The sequence below is a fragment of the Dipodomys merriami genome, unplaced genomic scaffold (assembly GCF_024711535.1).
Source record: "Dipodomys merriami isolate MVZ:Mamm:240054 unplaced genomic scaffold, mDipMer1.0.p SCAF_2410, whole genome shotgun sequence".
Lineage (NCBI taxonomy): Eukaryota > Metazoa > Chordata > Mammalia > Rodentia > Heteromyidae > Dipodomys > Dipodomys merriami.
Genome location: NW_027203839.1, coordinates 15154 through 35417, shown reverse-complemented (window position 1 = coordinate 35417; position 20264 = coordinate 15154). Strand labels below are relative to the sequence as shown.

The following is a 20264-nucleotide window of genomic DNA, read 5'->3' as shown; positions in this document are numbered from 1 at the left end:
TATGGAAAATAATGCTACAATAAACATTGTTGTGGTGGTAGTTTTAGTATGGACTGGTTTGTGATCATTTGGGAGAATGCCCAAAAGTGGGATTGCTGTATAATAGGGAGCTCTATGTGGAGGCTTTTGAGGAACCTCCAAACTGCTTTCCAAAGTGGATGAACAAGTTTACACTCCCACCAAGAATGCAGTAGGCTCCCTTCTGGCCATATCCCTTCCAGCATCTTTTGTTGTAAAAATATGGAACGATTCATTAATTTGTGTATCATCCTTGTGCAGGGACCATGCTAATCTTCTCTGTATGTTCCAATTTTAGTGTATGTGCAGCCAAATTGAGCACAAAACATTTTTTATATATAAAGAGTAATTGATTTTCTTAAACTTGACAATTCAACAAAAATAAGTTCAAAAGAATTGTGAAATTTTAGAACCATGTGTTGCTTACATAAGCACACATTTAAGAATAAAGTCAAGATTGACATATCAAAAACAAAATAATTCCAGATATTTGTTGTTCATGAGATTTGTAGGAGGAGGAATTCAATTATTCTACAAAAGGCACTTGTCATAATGATCATTGCAGCAAATGTTAACGTTTGTTAAAAGTTTTAATATTTTAAATATGTTTAATTTTGGGATTTGCTTATAAATGGCAAAATTAAGACTGTTTGGCAGGTCATAAAATTTTTTGATAAAGTATATAATACTTCTGGTAGCATGTACTAGTAAGTATGTACATTTCAGATTTTATAGAAACTTTACTAATGAGAAGTTGCAAAGACTGTGTAAAGAAGCAGAGTGAAGAGTTAAGATTTTAAGTACATGGTTTCTGTTAAATCTTCAGGGCTTCTTTACGTTATATGTTAGTGATGAACAAATAATGATATAATCCACATACAAATGATGAGATGAACTATAAATAGTAATCTTAGTGAGTAAATTTAAAGGCTACTGATAGCTTTATCCAGTTTTAAATGTACAGGAATATGAGAAAATAGTAAACTCTACTATGTACACTTCAAATACTGAAAACTCTGGTAATTGTTTTGTTTTTTATTTTAGTAATCATTAATATTTAATTATTGCTTTCTTTATTTATAGCATTTTTCCTTGTTGTAATATAATACAACTTTTATGAGTCATGATTAAGAGGTACTTTGAGAATATTATTGGGATGGCCACACAATTTTTCATAGGTGCATGTGAACTTACAAAGAGCAAAACTAAAAACAAAATATTGATTAAAAATTATATCAAGTAGAGTCTGAATCAGGAGTGTTGATAAATGTCCTCACCTAAAATCTTAACCTTAGGCTGGAGCATCTTATTGAAATATTGTTGAGAATTTCAAGACTTCCTTTATGTAGGGCCCTTAGAAGCATGGATAGCATGCATGTGTACAAAGCCAGTGACAACAGGCAAATATGACTGTTTCCCCAAAAGGAATCTATGAAGTCAATAGTTATCTTCCCAAGCAGATGAAAAAATGCGTCCAAAATGATTCATTTGTGGAGTTATTTAAGTTATGGATTCTTTGTTAGACATATTCTTTTCTTTTAAAAATTGTCAAATATTAGCTTTATAGTAAACGTTGTCTAGTATTTCTTGGTTCAAAACAGAAATCTTGATACAATTGATGTCACTTGGCTTTCTTACTTTCTCAGTTCAAAGCCAACCTAGGCAGGAAAGTCTGTCACATTCTTATCTGTAACCAAACACCAAAAACGCCAGAAGTGGAGTTTGGCTCAAGTAGTAGCGTCCTAGCTTTGGCGGAAGTTGGCCAGGGAAGACATTTGTTCAGGGACATGGTCCAGCCTCTGAGTTCAAGCTCCAGAACCAGGACAAACTAAACAAACAAACAAGAAAAAAAAAACGCACATATTTCTTTGGGACCATCCATAAAGCACTGGTTTGAGAACAGGCTCCTTTTGCTGATCATACTCACTGGATCCTGCTTTTTTGGAATACTAATTGTGCTGGAGAATTCAGGACAAGACTAAAGGAATTAATAAGTGACTCCTGCAACAACAGAATCATCTCAATAGTGAAATATCCACGCATAAGACAAATTAAAACCTCCAAGTCTTTGTTTCCTTACAAAAGAAATCTTTTAAAACAATGTTTATTTCCTTTTGTTCTATGCTGGCCTTCAAATGGCACATTGTTTCCTTTTGAAATACTTTCAAGAAGAAGTTTTCAGACAATTTTTATATGAATAAAGAACACACTCGAAAAAAGTCAGGGACAGTTTATTCAAGCTTGGATTCTTTTTTTTCTAACAATGAATATATATTTTTTACAGTGAAAATACTGAACAGAGTGGTTACAATTACATGTGCAAGATAATGAGTACAGTTTTTATCAAGCATTGTAGCCTACTCCTTGGTTTCTCCTTCCCATCCCTAGACATAAAAGAAATGCAAATCAAAACAACATTGAGATATCACCTCACCCCAGTTAGAATGGGTATAATCAAGAACTCTAATAACAGATGCTGGAGGGGATGTGGAGTCCCACTTTTGGGCATTTACCCAAATGTTTACAAACAAGACCACACTAAAGCTACGAGCACAACTATGTTTATTGCAGCATTATTTACCATAGCTAAGATCTGGAATGAGTACATTTTTTATCAAGCAATGTAGCCTACTCCTTGGTTTCCCCTTCCCATCCTCCCTTCCCCCCTCCATCCAATCCTCCCTCCGCCCAAAAACAAAGTTGTAAAGTTCGTTTTTGAAATAACGACTTGTACATCTCATTGTTGCAATGGGTCCACCTGTATCCCTATTTAAATGATTTGTTTTTTTTCTGTTCCCCTCCAGAAATTATACTGACATCAAATACAGTGAAATCAGGGGTTATTGTTATCCCATGGGGAAGGGACATAAAAAGCAACAAGGAAATCATCTTATAAATATGTTAGAAAAAGTCACATGAAAGAACAAAAAACATTCGAATACATATCTTAGGGTTCATTTCCCTAACATCAACTTATCTGACTTTTTCTGTTTGACTCAGACATATACTAGTTATTGTAAATAAGGAAAACCATGGGACCTATGTTTCTTTGGGCCTGGCTTACTTCAATTAATATAATTTTTCCAAGTCTTTCCAGTTCCTAACAAATGTGGCAATGTCATTCTTTCTGATGGAGGCATAGGATTCTATTGTGTATATATACCACATTTTCTTGATCCATTCATCTACTGAGGGGCATCTGGTTTGGTTCCATACCTTAGCTATGGTAAATAAGGCTGCAATAAACATAGTCGTGCTGGTACCTCTAATGTGGCCTTGTTTGTGAACATTTGGGTAAATGCCCAAAAGTGGGATTGCTGCGTCTTAGGGTAGCCCTATGTGGAGTCTTTTGAGGAATCTTCAAGAACTGACCTCAGGACCACTGGAATAGAATTGAAAACCCAGAAATGAACCTACAAACCTATAGCCATCTAATCTTCGATTAGGGAGCTAAAAAAACTGATGAAAGACACCCTCTTCAGGTAAAATGAATGTTTTCAGGCTTCATAGAACTAGCACAAAGACATCTTTGGACATGAGGTAACACGCCTTTCAGAGACAACTTAGTAAATACAAAATATAAAATTTAAATGACATAAAAACATTATTCATGTACATATGGCCATATAAGATAATGTTAAGAAAAATGAAACCCAAGATAGGGACACAACTTGTTTTATTCTTTATTGAAATTGTTTTTAATGTATCTAAAATGTACTATGTGATTTTTTCGTTTCTCCTCCATGTTCTTCCCGCATGATATAACTCCTGTTTTCACTGGATATGATGTTGGTGCCCTGCATCTTGCAAATACATTTTTCTAGTGTGGGAAGGGGAAGGGAAACAACAAAATGCTGAAACAAAGATTCCGGATGACATATTGTAACATTGATATGAACAAGACACTATGTAGAAAACGAATTTTACAACTTGTGGAGGGGAGGGGGAATTGGGCAGATGGGGAAGGAATGGATAACACAGGAAAAACAAAAGAGGTTGTAACAATAAGAAATGTCCTCATTACCTTACTTATGTAACTCTAAGCCCTCTGTACATTATTTTTTACTATAAAAACATAAAAGAAACCATTATCCATGAGTACATTAACTTCAAATTCCATAAGTGCTCTTAACTTAAATTTAACTTGGAGAAGATTCTCAGAAAAGTTTATTTGTGTGTGTGTTGTGAATTATTTCCCAAGTGTACACAAGTTAACAGTAGAAGAAACAATAGGAATAATAAGAGAAAGAAAAGTTCTGTGTTTAAGTATAATGGTTCAATATACTATAGAAGACTCTGCAAATAAGACAACATTGAACCAATAAAGCCAAGGCCATTATGTAGATCTATGGGAGTGACATAGGAAAATAATTAATACTAAGAGGAACATGAACGATGAGGCCACTCTCTTTCAACTTCTATCTCTAAATCATAGTTGCTAATCACGCAAATTTGTAAAATGTACAATTGAAGAATAATTCTGGTTCCAAAGCAAGTTAGATATAAGAGCATGGACTTAACTTGAAAAAAAGTCCATGGTGAGAAAGCAGGAATTATACTAGCAATGAACTGGTGGCCAAGATCTCATTTCTTTTTCTTTCTTTTATCTTTTTTCTTTCTTTTTTTTTTTTTTTTTGATGGTTGAGGCAGGGTTTGAACTCAGCCTGGGAAATATCTCTCCACTCTTCACCTCAAGACTAGTGCTCTACCTCTTGAGCAACAACGCCACTTCCAATTTTCTGGTGGTTAATTGGAGATAAGTGCCTCAGAACATTTCTTTCCTACTCATACAGGATTTGAACTGCAATCCTCAGATCTCAGCCTCCTGAGTACCTAGAATTATAGGCGTGAACTCAAGTGATGGAATACTAGTCATGAGCAAGATTGCTGAATGAGGTTGCTGAGGCTTTTGCATACACACATACAAACATACACATACACACAGAGGCACATATATGTGCAAACACACCTGCACAAATAAAACAACTCTCAGAATATGGAGAAATGTTAGAAAACAGTAGAAAAAATATCCTGAGTAAGACTAGATCAAGTGATTATTTTTAATATTAGAAAGTCCTCAAGTGAAATTTATTCAAAGTTTGATAATATTACATACCTAGGGACCAGAGATAAAAAGAAAGTCAAGTAATCATTATTAAAGGGATTGGATCCATGGAAGAATGAATCAGAGACCCCTGCAGGTGCATTTGAAAATGTTCATATCCTGTGTGAAATGATAGAACATTTTTGAAAATAGTACATAAACAACTTGAGCAGTCAGTCTAATGAATAAGATCATAGGAGAAGTTCAGAATTGCTAGTCTGTATCTAGATTAAATAAACCACCAAACTATGGAAGGGCAATTTGATACAAGCCTAGAATTCTAGCACTCAAGCTAAGACAGGAGATTAGAGAGTGGGATTACATAGTGATACCTTCCGTGGACCAGGTAGTATAATTTTGTCTCAATGAAACAAACCAAACAACAAGAAAGGAATACACAGTTGGAAGTTTGGGCTAATTTTGTCATTATGTTTTGAGAAGGCAAGTTTCCTATTGAAATGCAACTCATTTTTAATCCTCAGTTGTGTTTTAAATGCTCTCTGCATTACACAACATTCCTAGATGCAAAATGGCTCATGATTCCCAATCAAAAATTTGAAAAAATAAGCATCATTCTGTTGGATTTCAAAGAAATAATGAAGGATTACAAAAGCTTAAGCCAGGAAAAATACAAAGTTCATCTAATGTAGGACTTTGTAGACCTTGCTAAATTAGATTTCATATTTAAAATAAATATTTTGGTTTTGTTTCTAATTTCATATTCTATAGGATACTACAAAATTCTTTTTAAGTAGAGGTTTTAATTGACAAATTCACACATGAATCAGGCATTTTATTTGCTTAAAATATTCTTTCAAGCGAGGTATAATTAGAACTTAGTTAATTGATAATTCCAACAGTTCATGTATAAAATGAGATAGTGTGAATAATCTGCACAGAGTTGCCAACAAATGGATGATATTAATTTATTAATTTAGAACAAGCAATTTTTTGAGGCCTTGGTGTAACATGGTATGAAGACAGTAATTGTGTGAGGTCTTGGTTCTTCTATCTATTTGTAATACAGGAAGAAATTTCCTTAATTACATGCCTCTGTATACAATGAGAAAAATACGAGGTTGGAGTTGGTTTTATTTTTTGGTTTGTCCTCAGGTTTGAACTCTGGGCCAAGCCACTCTCTTTGAGCAGGTTTTTGCTCAAGGCTCATGCCCTACAACTTCAACCTCAGTGCCACTTGAGTCTGGCTTTTCCTGAGAAGTTTATTGGAGATAAGAATCTAAGGAATCTTCCTGACTGGGTGGGCTTTGAACCATAATCTTCTGATCTTAGCCTCCTGAATATCTATGATAGATAAAAATATAAATAATATTTGCAAGTGCTCTGATTTCTAGAAATCAGAAAAATGTTGTAGCAAAGTTTAGTGTAGTGTGCTTTCCACAATAGGAAAGGCATCATATTAGCACAAGTGTAGTATTTTTTCACAATAGTGATAATCTATTTATGATGTGAATTAAGGGAATTTTAAGGTGCACCATACAAATTGGAAACTGTTGGGATTACTCTGATGAACAAATGTTTACTCTTGAGGAATTAATTATTACACATACTTGGTAGTTATATCCTCCACCAGAATGTGGCTATTTTTTCTGTTGATTTCTCAATATGTAGCACCCCATTAGAAACTGCAGTTATTGCAGAATTAAATATCATACAAACAGGTACTGTTTTGAATATCTCTGATATGGAATGTTCAGAATTTGAAAATGAGTAGTTAGTATTTGTAAGAACTTTGAAGAACACATATATTCTGTCCTTTTAACAATTATTCAGTTTTAAAAGTTAGGAGTTTCCAGAGAATTAAACTGTCTTCTGTTTTACTATGGGACAATATTAACTTATAATTTTTTTTGAAAATTATGACATATATTGTGAAAATATTGTATATTTGGATAACATTCAAGTTGATGAACGTCTGATAAAGAAAGGTGTAATTAATTCAAATTAGATGCCAAATAGTGTTCATTTTTTAAAAGGTAATGCACATAGGATAATATTTACTATAGCAATACAGTGAAATTATACTTTATGTAACTTATTTTTGTTTAATTTTATTTTTAAGATGATATATACAGGGGTTGCATTATTGTAAGGTAGTGAATACATAACATGTCGAAATTTTACCCACTACCTCATTTTTCTCACACTTTTCTTTTCCCCCCAAACCCCTCACAAGTTGTAATATAAATTTCCAACATGTTGTCTTGTGAGTATTGCTATTGCATTGGTTTTCCCTTTGTCCTTTGTCTCCCCAATTTGTTGTTCATCTTACCTTCTCAAAGTAAGATAAATGCATGTGCAATACACACAGTACTGAAATCTAATACAGCAGGGGATAAACTATAGGGGAAAACACAAAAGAAAAAAGAAATCACATAGTACATTAAAAAAAAAAACAACCACAAAGAAAAACCTCTATTTCCATATCTAGATGTTTATTTTGCTCAACATGATCTTGTATGGACCTATATGCAAAGCTTTTGAGCCATTCTGCGCATCTGCTAGTGTTATTCTATACATATCCTATTATTACAAATGAGGGAAGCTATGGAATCTGTTTCTTTGGGTCTGGCTTATTTAATTTAGCAGGATTTTTAAAAATCTTTCCATTTCCTTTTGAATTGGAAGCATAGAATCCAACCATATATATATATATATATATATATATATATATATATATATACATATATATATCTATATATACATATGTATATATCACCAAAATGCTATATATATATACGTATATATGTATATATATACATATATATCACATTTTGTTGATTCGTTCATCTACTGAATGGCATATTGGTTTGAAAATGTTTGCATGTAAGTATCACTTAAGGTCATTCAAAAATGACAGATGACACCTCCCCAGAAATACTAAAATCATGATTTCTTCATAAGAAAGGATTTTATGGTGGTACACGTGTTGAAATATCTAAATGAGTGTAATTTATATCTTGCACTGAATTAGGCAGGAAGATATCTAATATTATATAGGATAAAAATGGTAGTGACAAAATATTCCCTTGAGAAAGATATAGGAGTCTGCCAGAAGTATGAAGAAATTCAGATAATTTTAAAGAATTTAGAAATATAAGGTCAAATATGTTTCTTTAAATAAAAATTATGTAAGTGGAAGGGCAAAATAAGGAGAAGAGAGGAAAGTAACTGAAAGCAGATCATTGTCCCAAGTTAGAGTATAAAAAGTCATAATCTAGAGTTCGGATGAAGATGGCAGAAGGTCTAGGCTAAACGAGCTTTCATGTAGACAACAGTTTTAGTGTTCCAGTCAACAGTCCTAGGCTAGAGAATCACACCCAGTGTGCCATCACAGTACAGAGAGTTTGGCCAGAGATGGAATATTCAGGCAAGGAAACAGATCTGAGAATCAGAGGCCAGAGTCACCATGCCTACAGAGAGAGTCCAGTCAAAAAGATGCCAGACACAGTGTGTGTATTCTACTCAACACCAGGAAGAACTGACAAGGAACAGATATATTCATGCTGCAATCACAGACCATAGAGGGCCCAGTCACCAAGCTTCTGGCATGAATAGCACCCTGACATCCTCACTCCTTCTCAGAAAGCAGAGGAGGGAAGGTGGCCCCTCTCCAACCACCAGAGAGAGCCATCTTTGATAATGACAAAGGCCAAGAAATTGATACTGACAAAATGCCCAGACTTTTGACTGTGCAACTACAGGACTTTGGTTGATGCTTGCCTTAAAATAGTGTTCTAGCACAAAAATAGATGCATGGAATCCAATAAAAGACAGCTGAAAGAAGTCAGGGAGACCAGAAAGGGAATGTTGAATGGAGCCCAACAGAAGGAATGGGAATCCAAGGACACCATAACCGATCAACTAAGTGATTTGAGAATAAACACAACACCAAATTAAGGAAGTAATGAAGTTCATATAAGATCTAAAACAAAGCTCCTACAAAGAATTTGAAGTCATCAAAGCTGACCAAATAGAAGGAAAAGAAATTAAAAACGAAGTGGAAAGTCTTGAGAGCATGGAAGACCATGTAGAAGATCGAATATGAGGGACTGAAGACATCGAGGTTATTATACAGAAAGAACATACAACTATCCAAGACAAATCCAAGAATATGCTAGATCTATTCAACATTTGGAAGACACCCTCAGAAGGTCTAATCTGAGGATAATGGGTGTAGAGGAGCACCTAGAGTCAGAAGTTAATGGTCTAGAAAATTTGGTTAACATTTTCCAAGCAGAGAACTTCTCAAAAATGCAAAAAGATAGACCTATTCAGATTCAAAAAGCTTTTAGAACCCCAAATAGACCAGACCATGACAGGATATCCCACCGTGACATTATAATCCCCACAGCATCAATTCCAAGGAAAAACTCCTTAAAACTGTCAAGGAGAAAAGATCAACCACTTACAAAAGGAAACCAATTAAAATAACCTCAGATATCTCAGTGGAGAAAATTACAGCAAGAAGAGCTGCTATGCCCTAAAGACAAACAATTATCATCCAATTATACTGTACCCAGCTATGCTTTCCTTCATAACTGAAGGCCAAATAAAAACCTCCCATACCAAAGAACAACTGAAACAATATATCTACACCAAACCAGCCCTATAAATGACACTTAACGATATATTACACATAGAAAATCAACAAGACCACAATAAAGGCAAAGAAACCGCACTCAAACTGAGAATCCAAGAACCATAGGAAGAACCCAGTTGCTGCAGCCCCCAAGAAGGGGCATAAAATGGCAGGAACTCCCAAACAGCTCTCAATTCTAACTCTCAACATTAACGGATTGACTCTCCAATTAAGCGACATAGACTGTCAAGTTGGATTAAGAAGCAAGATCCTTCTATCTACTGCCATCCGGAGTCTCATATTGCCCATAAAAACAAACACATTTTCAATGTGAAAGGCTGGAACAAAATCTACCAAGCAAACGGACCACATAAACAGGCGGAAGTTGTAAGCCTAATAACAGATAAAATAGACTTCAAATTAAAATTAGTGAGAAGAGATAAGGAAGATCTCTCCTTCAGGAGAATATTACAATTTGAAATATCTATTCGCCAAACAACCAAGCACTCAAATTTCTTCAAGAAACACTACTTTCCCTCAAATCTGACATAAATCCAAAGACATTAATTGTTTGGGACTTTAACACACCACTCTCCCCACTACATAGACCTACTCGGCAAATCTCAACAGAGAAACCGCAGATCTAAACAGCTTCATAGATCAAATAGACTTAACAGACATCTACTGAACATTTCACCCAGCAGCATCAGAATACACGTTTTTCTCAGCAGCTCATGGCACATTTCCCTAAATAGACCACACTTTAGGTCACAAAACCAACTTTTCCAAATTCAGAAACATAGAAGTTATACCTTGCATTCTCTCACACAACAAGGTAATAAAATTAGAACTCACCACCAAAAGCCACCGAAGAAAGTCCTGTAACACATGGAGGCTGATAAACACACTGTGGAATGACCAGTGGGTCATGAAAGACATTACAAAGGAAATTCAAATATTCATGATATTCAGCAAAGATGAACACACAAATTACCACCTACTCTGGGACACAGCAAAGGCAGTACTTAGAGACAAGTTTATAGCCCTGAGTTCCAACACAAACAACTTGTAGATATCTGAAACCAACAATTTAATGAGACATCTGAGAGCCTCCTTGAATAAGAGCAGGAAGATAATCCATAATCCAGTAGATGGAAAGAAATGATTTATATTAAATCAGAATTAAAGAATTAGAATCCAAAAATACCATAGAAAGAATCAACAAAAGAAAGAGTTGATTCATTGATAAAATTAACAAAATTGACAGAACTTTAGCAAATCTTACCAGAAAAATAAGAGAACACACCCAAATAAATACACTCAGAGATGACAATGGACACATCACCACAGAAACAACCAAGATTCAGAACATTATAAGGGAATACTTCTCAAAACTTTATGCTAATAAGTTTGAGAACTTGGCAGAAATGGACCTTTTCCTAGCAAATATTGACATGCAGAAACTAAACCAAAATGAGTTAAACCATCTTAACAGGCCCATATCCAACACTGAAATAGAAACAGCAGTAAGAATCTTCCCATCTAACGAAAGCCCAGATCCCGATGGATTTACAGTGGAATTCTACAAGGCCTTCAAAGAAGAGCTCACACCAACACTCCTCTAACTCTTCAATGAAATTGAAAGAGAAAGTTAACTACCTAACTCATTCTATGAAGCCATCATAACCCTCATCCCAAAACCAGGCAGGGAGTCTTCAAAGAACGAGAACTATAGACCCATTTCTTGGATGATCATTAATGCAGGAATTCTCAACAGACTTTTGGCCAATCGACTTCAATAATTCATCCAAAAAATCATACACCTCTATCAAACAGGATTCATTTCATGCAAAGTTGGATCAATATACACAAATCAATTAATATAATTCATCACATCAAAAAGAGCAAAGACAAGAACCACATGGTTATCTCAATAGATTCAGAAAAAGGATTTGACAAGATCCAACACCCCTTCTGCAAAGATTAGGAATCCAGGGAACATTCCTAGGTACAACACAGGCTCTACATGACAAACCTACAGCCAGCATTATACTTAATGGTGAAAAACTAAAGCCATTTCCTCTTAACTCAGGAATGAGACAAGGATGTTCACTGTCTCCACTTCTCTTCAATTTAGAATTAAATGCCTAGTTAAACCATAAAACCAGATGCAAACATTAGAGGGATCCAAATAGGGGAAGAAGAAGTAAAACTCTCCCTCTTTGTAGATGACATGATCTTGTATTTAAAGAATCCCACGGACTCCACTCTCAAATTACTCAAGCTGATTCAAAATATTGGTAAAGTAGCAGGGTATAAATTTAACCCTCAAAAATCAATGGCTTTTCTGTATGCCAACAATGAGAAAAGCGTGCTGAAAACCAGAAAACAACTCTATTTGTCATAGCCCCACAAAAATTAAAATACCTAGAAATTAACATACCCAAAGAAGTGGAGGATCTCTATGATGAAAACTTTAAAAACTTGAAAAAGGAAATCAAAACAGAACTTAGAAAGTAGCAAAAAAAAAAACTCCCATACTCCTGCATTAGAAGGATCAACATCGTGAAAATGGCAAAACTTCCCAAGGCTATCTAAAATTCAATGTGATACCTATCAATATTCCAACATAATTCTTCAAGGAAATAGAAAAGACAATCCAAAAATTCATATGGAACAATAAAAGACCCTGAATAGCAAAAACAATCCTTAACAGAAAGAACAGTGCTGGAGGAATATCAATACCAAATTTCAAACACTACTACAAAACCATTGTAATCAAAACGCTTGGCACTGGCATAAGAACAGACCTCAGGACCAATGGAATAGAATTGAAAACCCAGAAATAAACCCACAGACCTATAGACATCTAATATTTGATAAGGGAACTAAAAAATAGAATGGAAGAAAGACAGCCTCTTCAGTAAATGGTGCTGGCAAAATTGGTTAATCACTGACAGAAAATCAAAAATAGATCCATAATGTCATCCTGCACCAGAATCAAATCCAAATGGATCAAGGACCTCAGAGTCAAAGCAGGCACTCTGAAAACATTGCAGGTCTGAAATCATTACTAGGTCTCCTTGGCATAAGCCTAAAGTTTCTTAAAAGAGACACAGAAACACAACAAATCAAAGAAAATTTGGAAAAATGGGATTGCATTAAGTTGCAGAGCTTCTGCATGGCAAAGTATATAGCTAGCAAGATCAATAGAAAGCCTACTTATTGGGAGAAGATATTCACTAGCCATACAATGGACAAGGTTCTCATATGTGAACTATAACTGGAACTTAAAACATTAAATCCCCCAACAACAAATCCTCAAAGAAAAAACTGTCCAATAAATAAGTGGGCTACATTGCAACAATGAGATGTACAAGTCGTTATGTCGAAAATGAATTTTACAACTTTCATGGGAGGGTGAGGAGGATTGGGGGGAGGGGGGATGATGGGAAGGGATGGGAAGGGTAAACAAAGGAGAAGGCTAAAATGCTTGATAAGAAATGTACTCATTATCTTGCCCATGTAATTTAAACTCCTCTGTACAGTATTTTCAAAATAAAAATACATAAATAAATAAAAACAAGAGGGCAAAAGACTTACGGAGAAAATTCTGTGAAGAGGAAAGAAGGATTGCCAATAGACACATGAAGAAATGCCCGACCTCACCAGCCATAAGAGAAATGCAAGAGTAGTTCTGGGAAGATGGCGGAGGAGAAGCTGGAATCTGAACAAGCTCTCACATAGAAAGCAGTTTTAGAGTTCCAGTGAACAGTCCTAAGCCAGAGAATCACACCAAGTGTGCCATCACAGGACAGAGAGTTAGACAAGAGAGGGGAAGCCAAGGCAAAAAGACACATCTGAGTGCCTGCCAGCAGCTGCCGCGGCAGCGGCGAGGTCGCAACGGCGACCGCCGCGGCGGCCATACCTGAGCGCTCACACAGAGAGTCCGGGACGAAGGAGCCAGACACAGCGGGCGAGAGGATTCTACTCAACACCAGCAAAAACTGACAAGGAGCGGACATCTTCATCCTGCAGTTTGCAAACCACAGACGACCCAGGATCCAAGACTCTGCGTGAGGAGAAGCCTGACATCCTCAATCCTTCTCAGGGAGCAGAGGAGGGAAGGCCACCCCTCCCCCTCAGCACCGGTGATCTCCATCTTGGATACCGACAAAGCTCAGAGGAGCTGCTAGCTCCAACTCAGGCCTTGGAATAAAACGAGTCATTTAGCAGGTCACAAGAACTTAACGGCGAAGTGACCTGCCAGACTCAGCTCCATCCAGGGAAAAGTCACCCAGCTCAGGCACCAGCCATTGGAGTGGTTTTCTTCACTGGGTAACCAGAGCCAGAGGCTGCCCCTCCCTCTAGCAGCCTCCACAATCAATTGAAAAACAGAAACCCTGAGAATGGCTCCAGGCTGGGCTCTGTGGGTTTTTCACAAAATAGCCCCAGGGAAAAGCTACTGTGTGTTGAAAGGCCTCAACTCTACCAGAACCTAGCCTCATCACCCCTCTTTTGTGATTCTCAAAGCAGATCACCACCCTCCCAGAAAACTAACCTGGGAGGGGGATCTCAAAATCTTGGGTAAAGCAGAGCATTTTTCTGCCTCTTCCAACCAACCGACTTAAGAAACCAATCAAGCCACAGGACCTCAAGCTGACCAGAGACTCCAACAAGAGGCTGGTTACAGACAAAAGGAAGATACAGGATTCTTCCCACCCCTCCAAAAAAAATCAAAAAAAAAAAAAATCAAAGAACTTTTTCTGTTTTTCTTCTTTTCTTTTTTCTTTTTTTTTTTTTTTTTTGGTACCTTTTATATATAAAAAAATTTTTTTCCTTTTCTAAAACTTTTATTAATCTTTAATTTTTGCCTTTTTTGAAAAAATAAGTGTTTACCAGGAACTTTTTTTTCCCTCTTATAATTTTTATTTTAGGAATTCATGAATGTACGTTTTCCTTTCTTTTCTTGTCTTCTTTCTCTTTTTCTTTCTTTCTTAATTATATTTTTGGTTTTTGTCTAGCTCTACTGAACTTCTGATCTTTTTTTTTCTCCCTTTCTTATCCTTTTAACCTTATCCTCTCTTTTGTTCTTCTGTATGTGACTTAACTCTTGTCCGGCACATCCTCAGATAAACCCATAGTTAACTAGTAGACCCTAACACCCATTGTTTACACACTTAATCCATAAATTTATTACTCAATCCAAAACCTCTGAGACTTAAATTCCTTAATAGCAGTACTACCTCTTTATACCTATTTTTTTTTAAGTTTTTCACATCTCCTCTATCACCCTCCTGTTTTCTCAATATATTCACATTCCTCTCTAAATAGATGGTCTTTCAATATCCATAACTATATTAATTTTTACGTTTCTATTTTTTTCTGGTCTCTTTTCATTTCCATTTCCCTTTCTCCTTTTTCTTTCTCTCTCTACTTACATCATACCCAACCTATTTCCTGCATTGAGATTAAGACATAGTTAACTCTCCCTGTGCCTGCCCACACCAATCTATTCCTATTTTTACCCACATCTCTCCCTAACCCTAAAAATTTCTGCTTTTCCAAATTCTTCTCTGCGGTTCGAAGCCCATTAACATATAGTTATTTGATGTTGAATAGATATATCTGTTGAACTAGATTGTATCTATAGACTATTGACAGTATAAATGCAAACGTTGGTTGATGGTTGCCTTAAGATAGTGTTCTAGCACAAAACTGGTGCTATTTTCATCTAAAATGGGCAGAGTAAGCCGGAAAAACACAAGAAAAATGGCAAATCCGGGTATCTCAATTCCCAATCTTGATAATCAGGGGTCAGATCAGATAATGAACAATCCAGAGGAAAGTTCCCAAATAGCTCTACAAACACTGGTGGCAAACATGATAAATGAGAAGTTTGACAACTTACAAAGGACTCTGTATGAGCGTGATAGGGAGAGAGAGGAGGCATTCCAAAAGTTTATACAGGAATATCATAAGCATGAGGAAGCTACTCAAAAACTGATACAAGATTTGCATGAACAACTTGAGAATACTCAAAGAGAAAGGGAGGAATGGCGCGAGCAGGCTGAGAACACTCAAAGAGAAATGCAAGAATCCCACGAACAGGAGGAAAGAGAACTGCAGGAATCCCACAAACGGGAGGAAGCTAATCAAAGAGTAATTCAGGAATTGAGAGACCAGGTAGAGAATACACAAAGATCACTAAAGGCATTCATGGAATCCATTAACAAAGAGCTGAAGGAAGTCAGGGAGACCACAAAGGGAATGCTGAATGGAACCCAACCGAAGGAATGGGAGTCCAAAGAAACCATAACCAATCAACTAAGTGATTTGAGAACAAACACTGAACACCAAATTAAGGAAGTAAAGAAATTCATACAAGACCTAAAACAGAGCTTCAATAAAGAACTTGAAGCCATCAAAGCTGAACAATTAGAAGGAAAAGAGATAAAAAACAAAGTAGAGAGTCTTGACAGCAGGTTAGACAATGCAGAAGATCGAATCTCAGGGATTGAAGACAGCCTAGATATTATAGAGAAAGAACATACAACCATCCAAGACAAGTCCAAGAAATATGATAGATATATCAAACACATGGAAGACACCATCAGAAGGCCTAATCTAAGGATAATGGGTGTAGAAGAGCACCTAGAAACAGAAGTTAATGGTCTAGGAAATTTGTGTAACAGGATCCTAGCAGAGAACTTCCCAAACAGATACAAGAAGCTTTTCGAACCACAAATAGACCAGACCAGAATAGGTCATCACTCCATCACATTAAAATCCACACAAGAACAACTCAGAGCAAGGAAAAGATCCTTAAAGCTGACAAGGAGAATTGGGTAATCACCTATAAAGGGAAACCAATTACAATCACCTCAATTTTCTCATCAAAGACAATCAAAGCAAGAAGAGCCTGGAATGATGTATGCCATGCCCTAAAAACAAACAACTATCAACCAAGAACACTGTACCCAGCTAAACTCTCCTTCATAACTGAAGGCCAAATAAAAACCTTCCATAGCAAAGAAAAATTGAAACAATACATCTCCACCAAACCAGCCCTACAAAAGATTCTTAAAGATATCCTACACATAGAAAACCAACAAGACCGCAACAAAGACCAAGAAACTGCACCCAAACTGAGACTTCAAGAACCATAGGAAGAACCCAGTTTTCGCAGCCCCCAAGAAGGTGGATAACATGGCAGGAACTCCCAAATATCTCTCCGTCCTATCTCTTAACGTTAACGGACTGAACTCTCCAATTAAGCGACATAGACTGTCTAGTTGGATTAAAAAACAAGACCCTTCTATCTGCTGCCTGCAGGAGTCACATCTTGCCCGTGAAAACAAACACATTTTCAATGTCAAAGGCTGGAACAAAATCTACCAAGAAAACGGCCCCCATAAACAGGCGGGAGTTGCAATTCTAATATCTGATAAAATAGACTTCAAATTAAAATTCGTGAGAAGAGATAAGGAAGGTCGCTACATACTAATTAAAGGATCTCTCCTTCAGGAGGATATTACAATTCTAAATATCTATTCGCCAAACTATGGAGCACCCAAATTTATCAAAGAAACACTAATTTCCCTCAAATCCCATATAGATCCAAAGACATTAATTGTTGGGGATTTTAACACACCACTCTCCCCACTACATAGACCTACTCGGCAAATCTCAACAGAGAAACCGCAGATCTAAACAGCTTCATAGATCAAATAGACTTAACAGACATCTACTGAACATTTCACCCAGCAGCATCAGAATACACATTTTTCTCAGCAGCACATGGAACGTTTTCTAAAATAGAACACATTTTAGGCCACAAAACAAACTTGTCTAAATTCAGAAACATTGAAGTTATACCTTGCATTCTCTCTGACCACAAGGGAATAAAATTAGAACTCAACACCAAAAGCCACCAAAGAAAGTCTGGTATCACATGCAGGCTGAACAACACACTGCTGAATCATGAGTGGGTCATGGAAGAGATTAGAAAGGAAATTCAAATGTTCATGCTATTTAACAAAAATGAACACACAAATTAGCAGCTCCTCTGGGACACAGCAAAGGCAGTACTCAGAGGCAAGTTTATAGCTCTGAGCTCCTACATCAACAAATTGGAGAGATCTGAAACTAACAATTTAATGACACATCTAAACCTCCTTGAAAAAGAGCAGCAAGATAAACCCCAATCCAGTAGACGGAAAGAAATAATCAAAATTAAATCAGAATTAAATGAATTAGAATCCAAAAAAACTATAGAAAGAATCAAAAAAACAAACAGTTGGTTCTTCGAAAAACTTAACAAAATTGACAGACCCTTAGCAAATCGTATCAGAAAAAGAAGAGAACATACCCAAATTAATAAACTCAGAGATGAGAATGGAAACATCACCACGGATACAACCAAGATTCAGAACATCTCAAAACTTTATGCTAACAATTTTGAGAACTTGACAGAAATGGACCATTTCCTAGCAAATATTGACATGCCAAAACTAAACCAAGATGAATTTAACCAGCTTAACAGGCCCATATCAAGCATTGAAATAGAAACAGCAATAAGAGACCTCCCAACTAAGAAAAGTCCAGGACCAGATGGTTTTACAGCGGAATTTTACAAGACCTTCAAAGCAGAGCTCACAAAAATACTCCTCCAACTCTTCAATGAAATTGAAAGAGAAAGCTCACTACCCAACACATTCTATGAAGCCATCATATCCCTCATCCCAAAACCAGGCTGGGACTCATCAAAGAAAGAGAACTATAGACCCATTTCTTTGATGAACATTGATGCAAAACTTCTCAACAAAATTTTGGCCAATGGACTTCAACAATTAATCCAAAAAATCATACACCAAGATCAAACAGGATTAATTTCAGGGATGCAAAGCTGGTTCAATATACGCAAATCAATTAATATTATTCATCACATCTACAGGAGCAAGAATAAGAACTACATGGTTATCTCAATAGATGCAGAAAAAGCATTCGACATGATCCAACACCCCTTTATGTTGAAGGTTTTGGAAAAATTAGGAATCCATGGAACATTCCTCAATACAATAAAGGCTGTACAGCATTATACTCAATGGTGAAAAACTAAAGCCATTTCCTCTTAACTCAGGAACAAGACAAGGATGCCCACTCTCTCCACTTCTCTTCAATCTAGTATTAGAATGCCTAGCTACAGCAATAAGACAAGATGCAGACATAAAGGGGATCCAAATAGGGAAAGAAGAAATAAAACTCACCCTCTTTGCAGATGACATGATCTTGTATTTAAAGAATCCCATAGACTCCACTACCAAATTACTCAAGCTGATTCAAAACTTTGGCAAAGTAGCAGGTTATAAAATTTATCCCCAAAAATCAATGGCTTTTCTGGATGCCAACAATGAGAAAAGTGTGGCTGAAATTAGGAAAGCAACTCCATTTGTAATAGCCCCATAAAAAATAAAATACCTAGGAATTAACTTAACTAAAGAAGTGACGGACCTCTATGATGAAAATTTTAAAATCTTAAAAAAGGAAATTAACACAGAACTTAAAAAATGGCAAAACCTCCCATGCTCCTGGATTGGAAAGATTAACATCGTGAAAATGGCTAAACTTCCCAACGCTGTCTACAAATTCAACGCAATACCTATCAAACTTCCAACCTCATTCTTCAAGGAAATAGAAGAGGCAATCCAAAAATTCATATGGATCAATAAAAGACCCCGAATAGCAAAAACGCTCCTCAATGGAATGAACACTGCTGGAGGAATATCAATACCAAATTTCAAACTCTACTATAAAGCCATAGTAATCAAAACAGTTTGGTATTGGCATAAGAACAGACCTCAGGACCAGTGGAATAGAATTGAAAACCCAGAAATGAACCTACAGACCTATAGCCATTTAATCTTTGATAAGGGAACTAAAACAATAGAATGGAAGAAAGAGAACCTCTTCAGTAAATGGTGCTGGCAAAATTGGTTAACCACATGTAGAAAACTAAACTAGATCCTTATATATTACCCTGCACCAGAATCAACTCCAAATGGATCAAAGACCTTGAACTCAAAGCAGACACTCTGAAAACCTTACAGGAGAGAATAGGAGAAACCCTAGGTCTCCTTGGCTCAGGCCGAAATTTTCTGAATAGAGACCCGGAAACACAACAAATCAAAGAAAGGTTGGACAAATGGGATTGCATAAATTTGCAGAGCTTATGCAGTGCAAATGACATAGCTAGCAAGATCAATAGAAAGCCCACCGATTGGGAGAAGATCTTTACTAGCCATACAATGGACAAGGGTCTCATATCTAAAATATACTGGAACTCAAAAAATTAAACCCCCCAACAACAAATCCTCAAAGAAACAAATGTCCAATAAATAAGTGGGCGAAAGACAAAGAGAAACTTCTCTGAAGAAGAAAGAAGGATGGCCAATAGACACATGAAGAAATGTTCAACATCCCTAGCCATAAAAGAAATGCAAATCAAAACAACATTGAAGTATCACCTCACACCAGTTAGAA

General features: G+C 36.3%; 1 non-coding gene across 1 annotated transcript; it reads right to left on the bottom strand.

Annotated features, from left to right (window-relative positions):
- Positions 1 to 234: 234 nt before the first annotated feature.
- Positions 235 to 340, bottom strand: LOC138835920 (U6 spliceosomal RNA). Its single transcript, XR_011374801.1, has one exon. It is a non-coding gene; the product is annotated as a U6 spliceosomal RNA (small nuclear RNA).
- Positions 341 to 20264: the final 19924 nt, after the last annotated feature.